Source organism: Dioscorea cayenensis, chromosome 7 (genome assembly GCF_009730915.1).
Source record: "Dioscorea cayenensis subsp. rotundata cultivar TDr96_F1 chromosome 7, TDr96_F1_v2_PseudoChromosome.rev07_lg8_w22 25.fasta, whole genome shotgun sequence".
Lineage (NCBI taxonomy): Eukaryota > Viridiplantae > Streptophyta > Magnoliopsida > Dioscoreales > Dioscoreaceae > Dioscorea > Dioscorea cayenensis.
In genome coordinates this window covers 30,088,527-30,094,526 of record NC_052477.1, presented here as the reverse complement: position 1 = coordinate 30,094,526, position 6,000 = coordinate 30,088,527, and positions in this window count along the sequence as shown.

Here is a 6,000-nt window from a genome sequence, read left to right as displayed (position 1 = left end):
AGGAGTAATTGGATCTCTTTCCCTTTATGGACTCATATCTACAGCAACAAACAGATACAAACTCAACGTCAAAATTTGGGCCAATGAGAATTGTATATTGAGTTCTGATTTCTATTTTGTTAAATGTTGGCATAAAAAATCTATTTTGTTAAATATCAGTGAGTCAGAACTCAAATTGAAAAGGGATACGTTCATCTCCTCTGTTGCTTGATACATGAATTTACTGTGGAAATACATTCTTAAATCAATGAATAGTATATATATCTTGCAAAATTCTACAAATTGATATCTTTCAAATACAGCAATTCCTCCTGTGTAAACAAGAAACCTTTCATATTGAACAAATATTAACAGTGATGTGCATGTATTCATCATTCATCCCTATAAATGTGTTCAGATAACAGGTATTTCCATATAAATAAAAGACAACTTTGATGTTATTGGAGAATAAAGACGCCAAACACATGGCCATCATGCATTCATTAGTAACTTAATTGAGTTGGCAATATACATGGTTGTAGACAGAAAACAGAGAAAAACACAAACTGATGATCTCAAATATATGATTGTATACATACTAATTTAGAGTATGGTACCCGAAGATGAAGGCATAACTTGGCCTTTGAAATAGTTTCTTTGATTGCAGAAGAAGGAATGCCCTCTTGTTTTAGAAATGCAGGTCTTTATCTGTTCATGAACCTTCTCTTGTACCACTTTTTCCACTTGGGAAAGAACAACTGATACATAATGGCCGATGCAAATCCAACTCCATAACCCAATCCTGTGAACATCCAGAACCAAATCTCGTCCATGTCAACCTCTGTAGGTGTATTCTTAGAATCTGAAGACGGCTCCACCCTAGTTGAATTAATACAATTCCTTGATAATGGACTCCCACACAGTCCTGGATTCCCTCCAAAAGATGAGTTTGAGAATGTGGAGAACTGGTAACCCTGTGGTACTTGGCCTACCAAATTGTTGTTTGACAGATTCAAGAAAGCCAAGAAGGTCAGGGAGGTCAGAGAATTCGGAATCACTCCTGATAATTGGTTTCGTGAGAGGTCCAATGCCTCCAAATCCATCATGTCTCCGAGCACCCGTGGAATTTCACCAGTGAAACCATTTAGTGACATGTTCAAAGAATGAAGGGACTTAAGATCTCCGAATACTTGAGGAATATTTCCCACAAATCGGTTATCTGACAAATCGATGGAAGTGAAGGTAGTAAAAATCTTTACTAGTTTCAACTCAAACCCTTTCAAATCAACAGTAATCGTGTCTTGATAATATGGTAGCCCTAAACTTATATTCCTGTATCCAATTGTCTCCATGTGTCCCTGATGAACCATCATTGCCTTCATGCTCTTAAAGCACTCTGATGGCAAGCTACCAGTGAAATGGTTTGATGAGATGTCAAAGATTTGGAGCATCATGAAGGAGTGATTACCCTCACAAATACCAGTCAGATGTCCAGAGAATTTGTTTTCTTTGAGAACCAGGACTTTCAATGCAGGAAGGTTCATCAGCCAGTGTGGGAAAGAGTCTGCCAACTTATTCCTACCAAGGTCTAGGACTCTTAGCTCAGCACAGTTAACCCACGAACTAGGTACCACCCCTTCTAACTTGTTTCCATGAAGGTTAATTGTTCGTATACCACATCTTGAGCTGACCTTTTCAGGCATGCTTCCTTGAAAACTATTCTCCCGAGCATTCAACACTCTCAAGCGGATGAGACTTTCCAATAGGCAAGCTGGTAACGAACCACTCAAATTGTTGTGAGAGATATCAAAAATAATGAGTTCCGTTGCACTACAAATTGATGAAGGGACTTCTCCTGTGAGACTATTGTTTGACAATGAGAAGAATATAGTTTTTTTCAGGTAGTATGATATGTTAAATGGGATGGAAGAAGTGAAGAGGTTGTTTGAGTAGTCCACAAAGATAGTACTATTTGGTGGAGGAAGAGGAATTGGTCCTTGAAGCAAGTTAGAGTGGAGATCGATAGCAACACTATCAGTTAAAGAATTGGAGAAAGACCCCTCAACACTTGTGAATTGGTTGCATGATAAATTCAGGTTGGACAGATTGAAGCTCAATATCCAACTTGGTATGGCACCACCAATTCTGTTGCTTGAAAGGTCTAGAGCCTCAAGATTATTTGAATTCTTCAAGAAAGGCTTCTCAATATCAGTGAATAAGTTGAAAGATAAATCTATAGACCCGATGAAACCACTCCCAATGCTCCATATCCAGTTGGGTATTGTGCCATTAATTTTGTTTTTTGAAAGGTCTAGCACTAACATATTTTTTTTACGCTTCAAGAAAGATGGGATAGCTGTAAGATTGCACGATCCCAATTTCAACTGAGTAAGAGATGGAAATAGACCAGAAGAATCTGCAATTTGGTTAGAGATCAACACGTTAATGCCTGAAAGATCCAAGTCACTAAGATGTTGAAGGTGGCCAAACAACTCTAATTCCACCACAGAGTCACCAAAGTTGTTTGAACCTAAATAAAGTGACATGAGAGCAGAGAGATCGTCAAGTGATTTTGGGAGCTTCCCTTGTAGATTATTGCCGTCCAGAAAAATAGATTGTAACGTAGAAGATGCTTTTGTGAATTCTTGCAGTTGACCAGAGAGCTTGTTGTCAGCTAGATTCAACTCCTTCAGTTGCGGTAGTGTGAAAAAAGACATTAGGATAGATCCAGTGAGTGAGTTGCGTCCTAGATCAAGTAACACAAGGTGACGTGCAGAGCTGAGAGTATTGGGGATCGATCCCGTGAAATTATTATCATAAAGTTGAAGGATGGAGATCTTTGAATTAGCAGGCATTGGTGGTAGGTGCCCGGAGAGATGATTAGAGGAGAGATCTAAATAAACCAATTCACTGAGATTCCTGATTGACCAGGGTATTGGCCCTGAGAAATTATTATCATAAAGTCGAAGGATGGAGATCTTTGAAACAACAAGCATTGGTGGTAGGTGCCCGGAGAGATGATTAGAGGAGAGATCTAAATAAACCAATTCTCTGAGATTCCTGATTGACCAGGGTATTGGCCCTGAGAAATTATTATAAGAAAGATCAAGGATGGAGATTTTTGAACCAGCAAGCATTGGTGGTAGGTGCCCGGAGAGATGATTAGAGGAGAGATCTAAATAAACCAATTCACTAAGATTCCCAATCGACCAAGGTATTGACCCTGAGAAATTACAATAAAAAAGATCCAAGGATATCAAGGATTCCAAGTTTCCCAAAGAATTTGGCAAACTCCCAGAGAAATTCGTATCGGAAATAGTCAATCTCTCCAAAGAGCTATTTAATGGGAATTCTGGGAAAACCCCTTCTAGCATCTTATTATATGAAAGATCAAGTTTCTTCAAATTTAAGAGTTCAAAAACCCTGGTCGGAAACAAACCTCTGAGCCCACAGCGACTGAGACTAAGCTCAGTTAAAGAAGAAAAATTTGCAAAGAAGCCAGGCACTTGGGACAAAAGATCGTTACCATCCAGACGAAGTATTGATAAATTCTGGAGCTTGGATAGTGAGCTGTCAATCGGTCCTGAGAGTGAACAGAATCGGAAGCTGAGAACTTGAAGCCCAGGAACAGAGTCAGAGATGGCATGACACCACTCCGTCCCACTAGAAGAGATATTGGCTCCATCCAAATAGAGCTCTTTTAAATTAGAAAGGTGCCTGATGAGAGTACCAAGATCAGGCTTCTCCAGCTTCAAAGTATATGAGGAGAGGTCCAAAGATATGAGTTTTGTGAGGCGAGAGATGCCCATGGGGACTTGGCCATCTATTCCCGAATTAGAAAGATTGAGATGTGTGAGATTAACCAGTTTTTCAAAATCCGAAAGCAGGACAGCACTCAGCTGGTTGAAATCATTGTAGGCAAGATTGAGTGTTTGGAGGGAGGTGAGGTTGAAAAGGGAGGGCATGATGTTGCCTCCCATATGCCTCTCGCTAAGATCGAGAGAGACAACTAGACCGGATGCTTCGTCGCAGCTGACTCCTTCCCATCCGCAGCAGTCTGTGCCATCGTGCCAATGCGGGAGTGAAGTCAGTGCATCAAACAATCTGAAACCTTTTTTGAGGTTGAGAAGATCCAGGCATTGTTGTGAATGGGAAGTCATGAGTAGTGCATTAGCTGATGAGGAGAAGCATGATGACAAGGAGAATAGCACTAGTATTATGAAGAAGAAGAAGAAGCAGGATGGAATGGGAAAGAGGAAGGAGGAGGAGGAGCCACCACGGTGATGTGAACTCATCATGCTGGTGCTGGTGGTGGTCGCCGTAACACAAAGAGAGAGATGAGATGAATAAGTTGAGCTATAAGACTGACTGTCAGACTTATAATATCATCAAGTATATATAATACAAAGGCGCGCACACAGCATACATACCATGCATACATCTCTCAACTCAAGGTCGACCGCCTTTCTTTTTGAGTCAATAGTGAAAAACCAGCTTTAGTACGAACTCTAGGGTCAATTCGAGTATTCTAGCGCTAGATAGGCGATTCATTTCGGGAGGGACCCGAGATCAAAAGCCCTCATGCCTTTCACGCAGATGAGTGACACGCGAGTCGGTGTTGAGCTTCTACTCCTTCAGCGTCACGTTTGCATCCCGGCTCCTTGTCTCCTTTTTATAAAAATAAAAATAAAAAATAAAAAAAAATCAGTTTGCACGTCACCCGTCAAGAATCAAGAGTCACGCTTAGCATGCCATTCCGGGAGTAATGGATTTAATAATAGGGAGGAATACATGATTTACTAAGTCTATATTATTTATGAGAAAAACCAAATTTGATCATTCTACTTGGGTCTGTTTTTGTGTCTCTAATATCACTTCTTGTGGTATGAGAGTTTTGTTAGCCTTATTGTCGGTTCTGTAATTTTCTTTTCTGTTTTAATAAATGTGGTTTATCTATTTTTTTTTTTTTTTTTAAAAAATTCTACTTATAAATCAACTGGGTGCATTAATTTCCCGGGGGTCCTTACTCCTTGCCCAAGTCTACCAGGAGAGTTCAGTGTGTGGTGATGACTGATAAGAATATCAAGGAATTTCACAAGCCATTGAAAACAACTGCAAGATATTAATTAGAATAATGCAAAACTCAAGTCTTGTTAGGAGGTATATATAAAGCCAACCAGTGAAATGCGTTGACGAGCCCTTTTCTGATTGACTATTACATCAAGCTAATCAATTTACGTGGACCCGTCAAGTTGAATTAACTTAATGTGGAGCCTCCTAATTCACCGTCCTTGACACGGCCTCTTGAGGGAGCATTAAAACTAAAGAACTTTTGGCAAACCATTAAAACAATGGAAAGCTATTTGACAGGCTCTTGAGAGAGCGAGGTCATTGAACTTGGAATAACTCTGAAGAATTGGGTGTCTAAAGGATAGAGATTTTGTTCTAACTTGGAAGTCTCGTTTTAAAATAAAATAGTTTTTTTTTTCGTCCAGAAGGTGGTTCATTGATTTGTGTTTTGTTTAAATTTTTGTTGTTCAAGATTTTTGTGGTGATTAATTCCACCTTCTAGAAATTATTTAATACATACATTAATAACTTTCTTATATATCCATAATTTGTTCATAAATTTACACAAGATAAAAAGAAATATTATATAAATAGGTAAACATTTTGCTAATGTACATCCAACAAATTCAAGGTCCAAGTAAGTACATAATAAACCAAAATAAATAAATAAATATAGAAAATAAAAAACAACCAATCACCTTAGATTAAAAAATAAGGTAATAGAAAATGACAGTAAATACTTGTGAATCAACTAATTGGGTATTTTGAGATCCTCCCAAGTCATTGGCTCAAGTTTAAGAACTAGATTATATATATTAGTTTCACCTAAAAAATAATAATAATAAAAACACGATTGATGACCACGTGACATGGTTTGCTATAATTGATACTGGGTTGCTGTTCTAAATTAATACACAGAAATACTAGAACCTTTTTAATACATTATTTATT